The sequence below is a fragment of the Bactrocera neohumeralis genome, chromosome 2 (genome assembly GCF_024586455.1).
Source record: "Bactrocera neohumeralis isolate Rockhampton chromosome 2, APGP_CSIRO_Bneo_wtdbg2-racon-allhic-juicebox.fasta_v2, whole genome shotgun sequence".
Taxonomy (NCBI): Eukaryota; Metazoa; Arthropoda; class Insecta; order Diptera; family Tephritidae; genus Bactrocera; species Bactrocera neohumeralis.
Genome location: NC_065919.1, coordinates 28,344,953 through 28,362,817, shown reverse-complemented (window position 1 = coordinate 28,362,817; position 17,865 = coordinate 28,344,953). Strand labels below are relative to the sequence as shown.

General features: G+C 37.3%; 1 protein-coding gene across 1 annotated transcript in view; it reads left to right on the top strand.

The window, feature by feature from the left end:
• The first annotated feature begins 826 nt into the window (after nt 1-826).
• LOC126767957 (ras-like protein family member 10B) overlaps nt 827-17,865 on the top strand; it is a 179,109-nt gene continuing 162,070 nt past the window's right edge. Inside the window, exon 1 of the mRNA XM_050485790.1 lies at nt 827-1,763. The gene's annotated coding sequence lies outside the window, so the exon portion shown is untranslated. The remainder of the gene's footprint in view (nt 1,764-17,865) is intronic.

The window sequence follows — 17,865 nt, the reverse complement described above, 5'->3', positions numbered from 1 at the left end:
CAAAACAGAGTTGTCTGCTCTTAATTGAACAGAGAATCCACTGTTTCGTAGCGCAGCCTACTTAAAAGAAGTTGTCACCTACTCTAGGCGATCCTAGTCTTGAGCTCACTGTCACAACTTTGGTGAAACCAAACTTTTATAAAAGACAGTTTGTGGCTTCATTTGAAATAATATGATCAAATTATATCATATATCATCTTCAAATTTTTCTAGGACTGATATTATTTTACGTATAAAACTATTAGCTGCGCAACTAAGTTTCCGCTGTGGGGCAATAGATGGCTTCAGGAGTTAGAGGTGATCGATTTTATTATATCCAATGTGGAATATATTTAACAGCACGGTCTTGTTTCAACGCCATCGCCCCTTCCGAATATTCACGCTGCGAAAGTTATGCTGTGTATTTGATGGGATCAGTCCGGCGTTATTTATTAAAAGCTGCTGAAACCACACCTTCACTGAGGAACAGTATCTACTTTAATTGACGCGATTCAGAAGAGCACTGCGTGAAAAGCGGCTTCAATACCAGGAGAGGCACGAAAGAGTGCATAACAACGTTCGATCTCACGTTGCCAAACCTGGTAAAACCTACGTGGACGTGGGAAGTCCTACTCAATCACTATTTTTCCCAGATATCGCACTGTCCGACTATTATTGGTCCTAGGGCAAGGCCCCTCAGAAGATGACATCGAAAAATGGCTTTATTTTCGGATAGCATCATAGGATAAGTAGTTTTATCGTAATGACATTCAAGCTTTACCAGAGAGATGGAAACAGTTGCAACTAGCGATAGGCAATACTTCGAACAATTCATTTGTAACCAGTTTCTTACATTAAAATACGCACCAATATATAATACATACATACATATAAGTCTATTAAAACTCAATTTTAAGTAAACCAAACATAAGTTTCAACAATGTGGCAGCATCAATTTCCACACCAAGTACTCCGGCTCTCACATTGCCAGCAAAGCGCTCTTATTGAATTCCAATCTGTCGTTTGTACAATTGTACTCTCGCAGACATTTGGCTCGAACGCACCATTTTGGGTGTTGCTCCACGCAGCGCTGTGCTCTGGGTTCCCCAAGTGTCCTGGCATGCTAACGGCAGAGGCAGCAACAGCAGCAGCCGCCGACTCCTAATATATTCACAACGCTCAGCTGTTTCTACATGCCAGCCTGTGAGCTGGCGTCGGCAGCAGCGGCAGTTGCGCTACGCTGCGCAGAGCTACGCCTGTCGTTTGTGCTCCCGCAACACAAAAGCAAGACCAGAAATACCGTTGGAACACAGTTAAAAATGGTCCATCGTGGCGACAGCATCCCGGGCAATTGGCAAAGCGGAATACTGTTGTTACCAACACCGTTTGTGTGGACCTCTGCACTGAAATTCAAATTGAAACTGAAACTGCTGCCTTCGAATTGGGTGCAAGCAGCACAGTTTTCGGTGGAAGCTGCTCGAAGTGCTCGACTCGCTCGAGCTGAAGTGCATTTTCAGTGAACGCCGCAGCGGCGAACGGAGTTAAATCGACTGTAACGAAGTGAAGTGGAGTGCCAGTGAAACGGTTAAGCGCGAAGTGCGCTAAACGGAAGTGAAGTTGAAAGAAAGTTGCACAAAATCGTCGGGTGTTCCAGTGCGAAGTTGTGAAGTGAACGAAAGAGTTTTGAATTTAAAAAGGAAGTGAGCAGAAAGCAAGAAATCTCGCGAAAACTTAAATAAAACGGAATGTGTCAAACAAAAAGTAAACAAATTTAAGAATAGAAGGTGATTACTGCCTCGCGCTTATATGTATATGTGATAATAAATAGGCCGTACCCTAAGATTCAAAAGAAAACAGTTACATAATAATAAAAGCAGAAAAATCGCGTGCGCGGCTTGGTTGTGTTGTTGGTATTTGTACTCCTGTTGGTGTATTTACTGCTATTGGTATTTGTTTTGTTGTTGTTGTTGTTGTTCATGTTACACGTGTAATGGCAACTCAGTGTGCCAGCACAAGTGCGGGTTGAGCTCCGTTGGCCGTGTTGTGGCATTTTAATTACAGGCAAAATTACATAAAAACAAAAACAAAACAAAAAAACAACAAGAACAACATGATCAACAAGCCAAGTCCAACATGGTAATAGAAAATCAGTGAAACACACGCTGCGAACACTCAAATCTCTAGGTTGCTCATTGAATACTTAGCTTCGCCTGGATTATGCAGCACAACACGAAGCACGAAAAAGGTTAACGAGCTTTTGATTCTGTAATGAGCTGAACAGAAAAGCCGTATCTTGTATCTAGCAAAACTTGTTTACAAAAAATAACAAAAGTCCGAGCAACCTTACCTCTGGCATAAAAAAGAAGAACCAAAAAACGAATAATTTGGCAACTGAATGCGATGAATCAGCGAATAAAAAATATATCTACGGTTATTTTGTATAGTAGATCTACTGAGAAGCTGTCGGTAGTTGGTTAGCGTGAATGTCTGACAACGCTGCTAGGCTTTTAGGAAACCACAGGTACTAAAATCTTCTTACTCTATTATGTTCTCCTTGAACCACAATGTGCTTCTTATCAATACAAACAATTTTGCAGCTTCCATGACATCGAGAAATCCTCGGTCAAAAGTTGCATTCCTACTAGAGTTCTTGTCTCAATCGTATCCGTGGTATTGGGTTGAAATTAGTACGCGCTATTATTTTAGTTTGTCCCTTATTACAGATGATTAATAGAGAGGATTCCCTCAGTCTAAGATCGTACCTCGCAGTCAGTTACTTAATGAAGAGCAATAGGTAACAAAAAAACTGGAACATCAATGATAAGTGCTTCATGTGGGTAAAGTTGGCAGCTTGCTTTTGTTGAGCTAAAAGAGTTTAGAATATTGTGTGAAAGTGAGAGATCTATGGCGGCTGTCTCTCTGCATCTTTCATCACGAGTTGCATGGTTGGACTTATACATATAACATACTCTTACCAAAAGAAGTTTTAGTACTTTCCCTACCTGGGGATGGACATTATAAAATAGGGATATCTCAAATATTCAGTACTTTTGTGATCTTTCCCCATGATGCTATTGCATCAGGGGGACAATTCGAATGCCGAATCACCAAATAGAACTTTGTTTATTTTCATAAAAAGTTAAATTATACCCACCGCTTTCGACATTTTCGGTGTTGCAAGTTTTTGTTCCGAGTTTGTATTGTTTAACAGACTTCCTCGTGTATTCTAAGTTGTCAATATGAACCATTCTTTTTCGCCAGTGGTAATATAGTATACAGCAAAAGCAATACTTTTGCGAAAGTACTAGGTCGAAGTACGTGATGGCATTCATTTTGCGGCTTTCTGGACAAAAACCACTGGCCTTTTATAGAAGTAATGTGTCTCATCGCCTTAAGGATAGATTATATAGCTAGCGAGTGACTTATTCACACAAATCATCATCTGCCTTAAGGTAGAAGTCTGGTAACTTATGCCTATTTTCATGACTTCTTTGAAGGGTGGTTTTTTATAGGAAAATATAAATGAATTATCTTAAATATTTAGAGTGTTTTTATTTACATATTGAAAATATAAAAAAATGTATTTGAAAAAATTTAATACTTTATTACTATTATTATTGTCACTCGAAGTTGGAACCTCAAAAAAAAAAAATGCACGTGGGTGGCCCGGGTGATTTTGGCTCTTGATGTTCTCTGAAATCAAATATTCTTGTTTATTCGTTATCTATAGATATGTCATTCTGGTCGGAACTACTGAAGTTAAATTTCAATTTTTCATTTTAAATAATAAAATGGCGGACTTTGAAAAAAAGTCCTTTTATTTTAGCAAAGAAAGGGTTGTAAAATAAAAAGTTAGGAGTGAAAAAAATTCTCGTTAGTTCCGACGAGAACTATAAGTGTGTGCGGCCTGTTAGAATTTGAAAGCAATCGGTTATGTAGATAAAAAAGTTAGGACCCGGGCCGACCAGAAAAACAATGTTTTGAGAAAAACGCGTTTAAAGTTCAACAACTCCGAGAGAGAGGACTCCGGAGCGCTCTAGGAAACTCGTTATAACTCCCGAAATATTTCAAATTTCTGTCTGAAATTTTCACAGTATATTCTCAAGACATTGTACTTTCAAATTAAGCAAGAAAAAATTTTCGATTTTTCGAACCCAAGTTACCAGACTACTTGCCTTAAGAAATATTAAACTTCCCACTTATGAAACTCTGAACTCACATATTGCTACAGAGTATAACAGTTGTTTGTAACTCCAGAAAGCAATCGAGATAGACATAGAGTTTGACACTATACTCGTATATTAAAATGATCATTATTATCTATCAAATGATATATATAACAAATGACATATGGTATATTCGACTCTGTACGCAATGACTTGGATAAGTATTGAAATATTTTGGTGCACTCTGAGTACGTTGGTATTGATATGGAGAAATAGCACTACAGGCCACAGCTACAAAGTGTTCTTAGGGGGGTATTCTCATGTAATCACTTCGCAAAATCGATTTTTTGACAGTAAAACCTATTGAAAACATGCTGTGAAAAATTCAGACCGAAATTCATAGTATTTGATAAGTTACAGCTCATAGTCGCCGACGTGTCGTAAGCGATTGTCTACCAAGCGCCATGACAAGTCTGCAGCTGCTACGCTTCTAAACGCATTTTTCTCGAATCATCATCATATCATGGTCCTAAAAAAAAAGTATTCAACCGATTGCTTTAAAATTTACATATGTTCTTCTACTCATTTATAGTTATCGTCCCTACCAGAATCGTTTATTTTCGAAAATATTTTCAAATTTTTTTAAACGATTTTTAAAGAAAAAAACAAGATTTTCGTGACTTTTTTTTAAGTTCGACATTTTTTTTTAATGAAATTGATTATATTTGTAGGGACGATAGCCGCAGAACTACTGAATAATAATCCATTCGATTTTTTTATTTCATACAACATGAACAGGGGGGACTACATGATTTCAAAAAAAAATATTAAAAATGTAAAAAACGAAAAAAAAAATGTTTTGTACATTTCAAAATACAAATAAAAATATGTTAAAAACTAAACTGATTGAATTTTGTTGTCGCAAAAAAAAAATTTCCTAAAACGTGGTAAAATGTATGCGTTCACATGAGAGTACCCCCTTAGTCGATTAAATGCATGGATCTAGATATAAGCCACAAATTAAGTACAAAGAAATGGGAAGAATGGATCCCATTAGGGAGGGACGTCACTAAATTATACCGTAAAATAGGTATGGAAGATAATGCGCAAACGAAGTCTTTAGATTACACTTTAATAATGAGTGAAATCCTGATAACCACTTCTCATGTAATATACTTTGAAATTTTTAGCACATAAATCTAGCATCTATGGCGATATGGGAAAAACGGCTTCACCTCTCAGTTCTTATTACCACTTCGCACCTAAACTTTTCTAGTTCTCAGATAGCGAATGTAAGGCCGTCAGTTCCTTCGTCTGAATTTACACCTAAAATATCGGTATTGATCTGCAAGTCATCTTAATGGATTTCAGAGACCATCTATGTTCAAATTACAATGTATCCTTTAACAAAAAATCGTTAAAATTGGTCAGTATTTCCCATAGCCCACTTATAATTATCTATTTTAAATAGTTTCCAACTTTCGGTTTGTGTATATATCGGTCAATATGTGCATTATCTTAAAGAAATACAGGAAGCATCTTTTTCTTATAATAGTCTGTCTTTGCCTCGAAAATACTTAAAATTGTGCCAATTGTTTTCTACTAAGTCCCCATATACCAAATATAAGAGTTTCCAAACTTCCGGTGGACCTTAGAAAACCACAAATAACTTTGAAGTGAGTTAGATAAGACTATACTATGTAATCTTCAAGCTGTCTGTCACATACTCTTAGGTGGCGCCACCAGGGGGCCTATTTACTTTGGAACACATCTTGTAGATCCATTACGATTTTATAAATCATATAACTTTTGTTGGCCTTGAGATCTTGCTCAATTATTGTAGGTTATAGACTTTCCATTAGCGAGGCCATAAGACACTGTTTTGGCTTACGTTGAATAGTATTATCTTTAATATATGAACAAATAATAGCGGTCTCAATTTCAAACTGTAAGGTTTGCTCCAAAATATAAATTTTTGTTTTACACATTGCTGAGGAGTGATTCATTAAAATTCGCTGGCTTGCAGTATTTTATTCAGCCGGTTAATAAGTGCATCATCCAGCTCTCCAATGTACTCCCGCCTCTCTGTGTGTATTAGAGTGATTCAAAAAAAAATTTTTTTTTCGTTTGGTACTCAGAAAAATAGGTTCCTAGACACCTCTAAGAAAGCATCTCCAAACATATGTTTTTAATTGTAACGGGAAAGTCCTCATACATAAAGTTTTCTATTTTTTTCTTATTATCAGATAGAAAAATTTATATCTCGCTTCCAACTACTTGAAAAAATATCTTGTTCCTTAGATTTTGTAGGAAATTGAATGCTCTAAAAAACGGTCACCACGATTTTTTCGTAAACCCAAACGTTTAAAAGATATTAACAGTTAAAGTTTGATTAATTTTTAGGAAAATTCTTTATTTCTTATTAATTTTATAACTCAATGAAAAAAAATTATTATAAATGATGAAACTCATAGTTTTGTAGGAAATTTACTGCTCTATAAAAATGGTCTCTTTTGATTTTTCGATTAAGTTAAGAGCTTACGAGATATTCATCGTCAAACATCAATGCATATTAAGGTGGATCAAAAAAAAAAAATTTTTTTCGTTTGATACTCTGAAAAATAGGTTCCTAGACACCTCTAAGAAAGCCCATAAGTTTCATCATTCATAATAATTTTTTTTCATTTCATATTTATTTGTATTATTTGCGAGGCTTTTTCCGGTGACCTCTCGGAAAAAAGATGCGCTCGCGTTGGCAGGATAACTCCTTACAGGCTCATCTACAGTGAAAAAATACGTGATTTAGTTAACCTTAACTTAGAAGTTGGACGAAGAAAATAACACTAACAAGTAAGGAAGGGCTAAGTTCGGGTGTCACCAAACATTTTATACTCTCGCATGGTAAAGTGATAATCGAGATTTCATAATACGTCATTTACATATTTTTCAATTACCGTATTTTTGTAAAGTTTTATTCCGCTATCATCATTGGTTCCTAATGTTTATACTCGTATTATACAGAGAAGGCATCAGATGGAATTCAAAATAGCGTTATATTGGAAGAAGGCGTGGTTGTGAACCGATTTCACCCATATTTCGTACATGTCATCAGGGTGTTAAGAAAATATTATATACCGAATTTCATTGAAATCGGTCTAGTAGCTCCTGAGATATGGTTCTTGGTCCATAAGTGGCCGGCGCCACGCCCATTTTCAATTTTTAAAAAAAGCCTGGGTGCAGCTTCCTTCTGCCACTTCTTCCGTAAAATTTAGTGTTTCTGACGTTTTTTGTTAGTCGGTTAACGCACTTTTAGTGATTTTGAACATAACCTTTGTATGGGAAGTGGGCGTGGTTATTATCCGATTTCTTCCATTTTTGAACTGTATATGGAAATGCCTGAAGAAAACGACTCTGTAGACTTTGGTTGACATAGCTATAGTAGTTTCCGAGATATGTACAAAAAAATTAGTAGGGGCGGGGCCACGCCCACTTTTCCAAAACAATTGCGTCCAAATATGCCCCTCCCTAATGCGATCCTTTGTGCCAAATTTCACTTTAATATCTTTATTTATGGCTTAGTTATGACACTTTATAGGTTTTCGGTTTCCGCCATTTTGTGGGCGTGGCAGTTGGCCGATTTTTCCCATCTTCGAACTTAACCTTCTTATGGAGCCAAGAAATACGTGTACCAAGTTTTATCATGATATCTCAATTTTTACTCAAGTTACAGCTTGCACGGACGCACGGACGGACGGACGGACAGACGGACATCCGGATTTCGACTCTACTCGTCACCCTGATCACTTTGGTATATATAACCCTATATCTGACTCTTTTAGTTTTAGGACTTACAAACAACCGTTATGTGAACAAAACTATAATACTCTCGTTAGCAACATTGTTGCGAGAGTATAAAAATGGGATTTTTGGCAAACATTTTTACAAAAAACTGCAAATTTCAGTGAAAATTTCGCGAAATTTTTTTTTTCAAATAGTTGTAATCGAAAAAAAATTCTTCGTCCAAGTCTTTAAGAATTGCATCTTAAGGACCTGTGTAAAATTTCATGAAGATCGGTTGAGTAGTTCTCGAGAAATCTTGCCAAACGACTTCAAAAACACAGTTCCAGACAGAGAAAAACGCGTTTAAAGACTTCGCACTTAGCCTAGCTAACTTCGAGCTCACAAGTTCTCAAGGCTGTATATCCGAAACTATTACTCTAGTCAACTTGCAAATTTAAGACAATATTCTAGAGGTGACAATCTAGAGAATTTTTAGAGGTTTAATAAAGTGAGAATTTGTAACGTCTTAAGCTTTTAAATGGAAAACTTTTTATTTTACAAGATATCGTCACGAAATTTAGCAAAGATTATTTTCTCAGACATTGCTACAATCTCCGAATATATTGTTCAGATCGAACCACTATAGCATATAGTTGCCATATAAACTGACCTATAAAAAAGAGGATAAAGATAGTTTGGTACCCTTTAATGTTCCGGATATAGCAGCTGTGATGGGTATAATAGCTTCGGTGCAATCGAAGTTAACGTTTTTTGTTTTTTGTGTTTTTATTTATATACTTCTTAAACTGTTTGTATCTGTAAAAAAGTGATGTCGAACCTAAACACAAAGAATAGCGAACTCGAAGTTTAATCTTCTAAAAAATCGAAACCAATGACTAAGTTCCAAGCTATTGGAGATCCCATCGATAAAGTGCTAATGAAATTATATCTGATTTAGCTACTTGTTTCTTAAAGAAATTCTTATTTGCATATATAGAAGGCGCATTAGCATTGTTGCAATGCCATTATGTTGATGGCTTTGCAATCATTACCCACACCCTTCCACTTCAGCTTGCTTGCATGCCTATGACAGCCTATCGCTAAGTCATGCCACTATCCCTTCCGGGCACAGTTGTTTTTGTTATAGCGGTTTTTTAAATACATACATACATATGTAGTATAAGACACAACATGTTGCTAATGTTGTTGTTATTGTTTGTCATTAAAAGGCAACAAACAACAAATTGTCGCGCGTCAAGTGAAACAGCGTGTGCGATGAAGGTTACTACATATATGCATGTGCTGTCTATGTATGTGTGTGGTAAGGTGTTTCTTTTTACAAGTGCTTGCTAGCTTGTGTGTATGTATGTGTTTGCACTCATCTGCTTTCAACCGCACATTTGACACATATAGACAGTCATTTCTCCGAGTTGTCACTGCTGCAGCGCGTCAGCCTGTGGCAAAACGTTGTTGTTGTTGTCATTTACAGCTGTAACATTAAATGCCCTAACGGCGAATATATTCGAAGCCAGCAGTAAGAAGAAGAAGAAGAGCACCAACACAACTGCAGAAAGCAGCAAAGCAATCAACAGCAGCGCCTTCGTCAACGCCAAGGCGTGAATGGGACACGTCACGCGGCCCTCGTGCTCTTCCTCATGCACGCACAGCCGAAAGCCGCCAGCGTTTGTTGTCGTCCTACGGCGGCTTTGTAGTAGAGGAGCAGTGGAGTGGGGGATAGCGGTGCGGTGGCGGCTGCTGCGTTAACAACAAGCGTTAACAAACAGTGTCATGTCGGCAAACGAGAAGCTGTCGCGAGCGGGTGGCAGGGGTTGGTGTCGAGCGTTACGCCCTGAATATGGCCGACGATGATAGTGACGATTATTGTCCTCCGCAACTGTTGTCACATTAAATGCAGCTCGTCAAGTCTGCCGAGCACATCGCTGAACGCCTCGTCAATTCAGCGTGTTTTAGCACTCAGCACTCTTAGAGCTCTTTTTTCAGCTTTATTTTTTTTATTTTGGCCTTTTTTTCGCTGCTCAGCCCTACTTTTAAAATGTCATTTGGGGCTGGCGCATGCCGTTCGTGCTGGCATAGAGTGCCGCATTTTCAGACGCTTTTCAACTTTGCTTCAATGCGCCGGCACATGTGCTCGCACAAACAATGGCTGCACAACGACCAGCAACAACAACGAAAAGGGTATTTTAATTGTGCCAGCTTGCTGTGTGTACGCGCTTCATTGCGAATAGAACGCGTGGCTGCTTAATACCTAACAAGCTGCCACGCCAAACGAGTCCTGCTTAACCTTTTTCTCTTCTGATAAATAACGCGCTTTATTGATGATGTCCGTTGGAAGGCACACAGATCACTCTATAGCCTCAGCCTTCAGAAGTTGCGATTATTGGTAAAACGTTTTGCGACCCATTGTGATTTTATTTTATTCCACAGCGAAGCGCTCATAAAAAGACTAAAAATTATAAATTTATTCACTGGAAGTTGCTTTTGAATGTTACGTATACGACATGTCGTACACATAATAAGGGAATTTATTGTTATATTTTTTAGTTAAAATATGAGCATGAACGAGTTTTTTAGATAAAATATCTTTAGAAGACAACAAAAAGTTAAGCCACTAAATTTTATTTATTTATTTTATAGTGTTTATAAACAAGAAATTTCGTGAAAAGACATGTGTACGATCGTTTAGATATATTTATATATTTCAATGGGTCTCCGACGACATTCTGGGTGTTACAAACTTCACAGCAAGCTTAATACACCCTAAACAGGGTACTGCACGAGCGACTGCGAATTGCTGCAGAAGAAATTGTGGAGCAAATGGCCTGAAAGTTTCATTATGAGAATTCATTCGTGAAAAAAATTCGAATGGAGTTTCAAGTTTGATGAAATGGCAGTTACTTTATTCTACTCAATTTAAAATGCGGCTGCCTTCAACATTCAACTCTTAATAGAGCTAACTTATATGCATTAACTTTCTTTAAGATTAAAGATATGCCATCAGAAAGAATATTTGTGATATGAGATAAAGTTCAGGAGTGTGCAGGATTCTTTCCAACATGTCTTATATTTGGATGTTTCATGTTATATATTAAAAAAAATTCAAAATTTAACGATTTATGTTCAGCTAAGGCCTTAAGGTAGTAGCCTGGTAACTTATGCCTATTTTAATGACTTCTTTAGAGGGCGGTTTTTTATAGGAAAATATAAATGAATTATCTTGAATATTTAGAGTGCTTTTATTTACATATTAAAAATATAAAAACAAAATGTATTTGAAAAAACTTAATACTTTATTACTATTATTATTGTCACTCGAAGTTGGAAACTCAAAAAAAAAGTGCACATAGGTGGCCCGGGTGATTTTGACTCTTGATGTTATCGGAAATCAAATATTCTTGTTTATTCGTAATCTATAGACATGTCATTCTGGTAGGAACTGCTGAAGTTAAATTTCGAGGGTAAATAATAAAATGGCGGACTTTGAAAAAAGTCCTTTTATTTTAGTAAAGAAAGGGTTGTAAAATAAAAATTTAGGTTTGAAAAAAATTCTCGTTATTTCCGACGAGAACTATAAGTGTTAAAATTTGAAAGCAATCGGTTTAGTAGAAAAAAAGTTAGGAAAAACGCGTTTAAATTTCAACAACTCCGAGAGAGAGGACTACGGAGCGCTCTAGGAAACTCGTTATAACTCCCGAAATATTTTCAATTTCTGTCTGAAATTTTCACAGTATATTCTCAAGACATTGTACTTTCAAATTAAATAAGAAAAAATTTTCGATTTTCTGAACCCAAGTTACCAGATATTACCTTAATCAAAACCGCATAAAATGCTCTAATTTAAAAAATAAAATTTTAGAGCAAAGACGGTAGCTGGAGCTACGTAGTAAATGATGTAAAATTGGACAATAGGCGTGGCTCTGCCTATCTTCAGGTGACATTTTATATTTTATGAACTAATGTCAATTTCAGGCAATTTTAATATGTATCATTACCCTAATATATTGTTGGTTGCGGAAATATACTGTCCAGAGTTAGACATAAGGTAACCATTTAAATTGCCGGACCACTGCAATATGTTTCAAGCTGAAGTCTCTGCTACTGCGAAAGTCGCGGAGCTGGCCTCTTATGCACTGCAGGCAATTCCAGAGTCACCATCAACTTAGACCCAAGCAGCAACCAAAGCAGTAGCCTTGTATCGCATATCGACCAGAAGTGTCTTGGAAAGCAGGGCAGCAGTGGAAAGTTTTGCCAGAAGTAAGCAACTTCACTTCTACTAAGTGTCAGACCACAAAGGCATCGAGTGCAATAATAATACCCAACGATTGCCCTCCTCCCGCCCAACCGACGCGAGGGGCGCAATCCACGCACGAGCGGTATTCGCCGAGTCATAAAAGGCAAGAGAGTTGTAAGCGTTGCGATCTTAAGCTGCTCCGCTACAGAAACAAAGATTTCAAAAGCCGAAATTAAGAATTAGATTAAAGTTTATAATTTTTGTTGTTAAATGTTACTTGTTGAGAGTACATAAAATAATTTTTTTAATGGTCAAGAGTAAGTCTGTTAGATCAAATGTGCGGAATGGTTCGTTTAACTCAAAATTTGTTCTAGAAAATTTTAAAAGTAAGGGTCTAAACTGCCTGGTAGGGCGAGCGGGAACGTTAAAATTAATATCAGATAAGAGAGATGGGCTACAGACTGACCCATTCATGAGTTTTACAAGAAATATTATACCAAGCATCTCCCTACGACTAGCAAGTGTCGGGAGATTTATAAGTTTTAAACGGTTAGTGCAAGGGGGAAGATTTAAACTGGAATCCCAATGCAAATGATTTAAGGCAAAAAGTAAAAATTGTTTTTGAACGGACTCTAACTTATCCGAATGGACTTGGTAACAAACCACAGAAGCATACTCCAATATAGGCCTCACCAGAGATGTAAAAGAATTTTTGTGGTAAGCGGATCTCTAAATTTTTTTAAAAAACCGTGGAGATACAAATTCAAGCAAATTAGTTATTTTAGATTTCCCTTTACGAAAATCGTGCTGAGAACAAAAAATTAGTAGAGAGATCCGGTCGTCAGTTATAATTGCTTCAAAAATTTAGGTATTGCAGACAACTTTGCTATTCCCCTATAGTTTTCAATAGATGACCTAAATCCACTCTTATGTAAAGGAATTATAAATGACTTTTTCCATATGGATGGAAATAAGCCTGGCATAAGAGATGAATTAAATAGTTTTGTTAGCGGTTGGTATATATATTTGGCACATTTCTTAAGAAAGCATGAGGCAATCATATCTGTATGATTGTTCTAACATATTTAACTGATATAAGACGTCTGCTTCGGAAATGGTAGGTGCATTAATGACAGAAATCGAACATAACTTACGCTGATGCGGAACATTTTTTGGAGATTTTGTAGAGTAATTGGACCTAAAGAATTCAGCGAACATATTAGAAATGGTGTGATTGTCACTAGACATACTAGACTTATATTTCATAGCGGACGGAAAATTAGAAATCCTGCGTTTGGAGTTGACGAAACCATAAACAATTTTGGATTACGTATAATATTATTTTTTAGTTTATTTATATAATTATTATAACATATTTTGTTAAGTTTAGCAAATTGTCAACGCAATTTACAATATTCTGTATAGTCAGCAACTAAACCAGTTTTTTTAAAAAGTTTAAAAGCACGAGATTTTCTATTTTTTAATTTACATAATTCTTTCGAAAACCATAAATTAGAACTCATTTTTTGAGTAACAACACACTTCGGAACATATTTTTCAATTAAGTTTAAAATAGTTTCATTAAAGTGGGAAGCACTAAATTCAATATTGCCACTGTAATCTGGCCAAGTTACTTTAGAAAGTTCGTAATTAATCTTCTTAAAATTAGCTTTCGCAAAGTTGAACCGAATACAAAGGTCTTGTGTATTATTATGAGCAGAGTTGGCTATGATTTCGATGCTAATTTCCAAAGCGGGATGATACGAGTCCTCTGCCCGAACCAAAGGATCACATCGGACAACAGCGAACATTGAAGCGTTATCAACGTAAACTAGATCTAAGAGCATAAGAGTGACTGGCGACACACGCCCGCAGGAGGGGACTGACAGATCGAGAAGGCTGTTGGAATTCGCGTCAAGCGCAGGCATCTTAAAGGAACTACTCTTCTTGGACCTAAAAACTGAACTCCAACTGATATCGCAAAGGACCAAAACTGATTTAGGCGTTGCTTACTGGCCTACCAGATTAACCTAACCTAACCTAATATATTTTTGTTTCTGTGGAACATACGCCAAATATATCACCTAAATATCAGAGTACTCTAAATCGAAGTATTTAGACTTTGCTTAGTAAAAAGTGCTGCCAACACCTCAAAATATGCTCTCTTACTTTGAACTCTAAAACGTGCGAGAGTGTAGAATGTGCGGTTACCAGTGAACTTGCTTACATGTTTTATTTTATTCGCCGTTCAAATTGAAAATCTTTGCAATTGTCTGTCAAAAAGGAACAAAGAAAACCAAACACGAAATCTTCTTTGTTCTTCCATGCGCTCTCAGCTGTCAAATCCATAAATTCACCGACGCGCTGACGCTCTACACACGCACATATATATGACATGTCAAATGCTGCCATATCACGTGATTAAGCTTTCTAATTCCAGTGTCATTTTGATCGACTTAAGCGAAAAATAAATATGTGTGTGTATGTATGTGTTTGCAGTTGTCGACGAATGCAAATTATACCACATGACAAACGGCTTTCAACAAACCTGCAAATTTTGAACACGGCAAACTGACACATACATGCATATATACGTACCGTTAGGCAAATAAAATGGAAAGAGATTTGGCACATATTCGTCATGACTCAGACGGTGTTAAAGGAATTCGACGCGTGCTAAGGCATGATAAGCACAATTCTGCTTTCTACTGCAAATAGGTCACGAGCCAAGGTTAGGCAGAGCGTCTTTGCTCGCATAATGAAAACATAAATCGCGCATAATGACGAAACATTTTGACGGAATTTAATTTATGTGCTAACCAAGCTAACAAAAACGCACTTAAGAAAGCAGAGACCTACAGACACACATACACAGAAGCGCTGTAAAGCATGCTGGGCGTAGTGAGTACAAGCTTACACGCCCAAATGAAAAAAAAATTCTGCGAAATAAAAGAAAATGTGAAGAATTTGCTGAATAAGCGTTGGGTTTTACGCGCCAAGTAACTTTTTAAGTAAACACCCTAAAAGTAGGCTAATAAAACAAACAACATAATACGCTGCAAATAAAAGGCAAGGGCCAAGCAGTTACCGTTAAGTAGGCGTTTAGTAGATATCTCTTTTAGGTTTGAAGTATTTTAATCGCATTAGCTTTGACAATCTTGATTACATCATCAGCAAGCGTTTCACGCCGCTTAGCAATTTCGGTTTTGAGCAGCCGGATGCGGGCGAAAGGTTTGCTAAATATCGTGTAAACTTATACAGTATAACTGTAATTGGGAGCGCTAAAAAGTATGCTAAGAAAATTTGTAAGCGTTCAAGTAATGAAATTAGAATAACGGTACTTTTAATTATTATATAATTAAATGAAACTTGCATCGACTTAAAAAGTGAACAATCTCTGAAAAATGTGTGATTTTGCTTTGCCAATAATTGCTATTGGTGTAAGGTAGCTTAAAAGTGTTGCCGTCATTTTTTTCCTATGATATATGAAATTATTTTACATGGTTTTATATGGTATTGTGCCCGCCCCTATATCACATTTTGAACAATTTCAAGAGCCTGCAGGGCGCGTCTGAGGTGATATGATCCCTGTTCATGCAGATGGAACCTAGGTGCTTGAGCCTGATTCTGCAAACTGCAATAACAAACCGTAATCAGGTGTTCTGGGGTTTCCTGCTCCATGTCACAGAACCGGCAGCTTACGCAAGAAACTATGCCCATGCAGGACAACTGCTTCCTGAGCCTGCAGTGGCCTATACAGAGCGCGACAAGGAAGCGGAATTTGTCTCGGGAGAGGTTAATCATTTCCTTAAACCTTGTAAGGTTGTACCCTCCCAGGAGCAGCTTAGCATAGCGCATTTCTGCTGCCTGTTGCCAATGCTATTCTCTCCCCACTCACTCCTCCGTACGAAGCAGCTCCTTAAAAGTGTGGGACCCCACTGCAATGCGTGATTCTGGCCCCATCATCCTGGACGCTGCCACAGATGGAGCTAGTTCGTCGGCCAGCTCATTGCCGGTTACCCCTCTATGCCCCGGCACACAGATTAGGCGTACCCCGTTGCACATTGATTGGCAGTTCAGCCTTCCTGTACATTCCTCCACTAAAAGCAATTTAACCTCATACGTTGAGATCGCCTTTAGTGCCGCTTGACTTACGCTAAGTATAGCGTTAGTTGTTGTGGAGATTAAGTTCTGCGCACTGAATTATAGCCACGTCCCATTTGGTATGGTTAGTTTGGTATGCGGTCCCGCAATGCCTGTTCCAGTATTTTCGACCCGCCAGTGTATCACTGGATAGTGCTGCCCTTTAGCAGTATGTCGAAGTGGAATTTTTCCAATCCGCCTTACTGTCCAGAGTAATTCAAAACTTTATTGTAAAGTTTACCCTCTTAATGACGCCCTCCCTTGCAAGATGGTCCAGTGTACCTACCCCTGAGGCCTTCATTTCTTGAAACAACGTTTCCTTCCCTTTGCCAAAACCTTCTACCAATAGCATGATATGTTTAACTACCTGTTTGAACACTTGATATGTATACCGGAGTGAGCTCCAGCATGACTTTTAGTGCTGCGGTTGGGCAAGTGCGCATTGCCCCTGAAACGCAGAAGCAAGCGAGTCTCTGCAGCTTCGATAGTTGAAAGGCTACCAAAGACTACGTTGCCTTCGATGCTCAAGCAACCATTCCATAAGTGACAATAGATCTTACAATCATAGTATAAGCTATCTTATGATACCTGGCTTGCAGCCCCAGTATCTACCGACTAGGCGTCTGCATATCATGAGGCACTCAGTCTTTGAACAGTTTCAAATTCACATGCCTACTCCACCGTAAGCTCCCTGGCACTGAATGTTAACGTCCTCAAGACCGGAAGATATCTTCGCTTAGTAAAAAGGGTCACGGTTGCTTTTGCTGGGTTGATATTTAACCCCACCCTTTAAGCATTCCGAGAAATTGTTGTCATTGTTTGCATTGAAAAATACTATTACAGAATTAAAAAAGTTTTCAAATTCGTGCCATTTCATTGTGTTTATTAATTCAATATTTTTAAGAAAATTTAATTGTAGCCCTATTTTAAATTTTCGTTTATAAAATTTATCAAACTAAATTCTCGTGTCTCTTCATTCTTGTATATACATATGTATACTTATATTTTGTTCTCGAGCTTCAGCTGCGTTTTTTTATAGGCAACCAACTCTGCAAGTAGATATGTATGTATGTATAATGAAATCATTGCAGCGTTAAATTTTTATGATATCATTAACTTTTATTTAGCATGTGTGTGTGCTTGCGAACGAAATTTTTCTTGTTTATGTATAACCAACAAAACTACTAGAATAAAATAAAAATAAATTTGTTAACAAAAGGAATATTGAAAATGCCATGGAAATTAAATGCAATAAAAAATACAGACAGTTGTTATTGTATTTGTTGTATTTGTCATAAAGGAACAGTCAATAAACTAAGGATATAAATATGAACACATATTCACACACTGCGTGGGTATGTGTATCAGCGTTTGTATTTGAACTCATGAGGTGTCTCCGATCACTATTCATTCACGATTCAAGAAAATAAAAAGCAAAGATAGAGAATCGTGTGTAAATGCAATTCTAGGACCATTTCTGTCACTAGTTACGAATGGGCAATAACAATCGCTTTGATAGAAAACCCCTCAATTGATATTTACAAATGA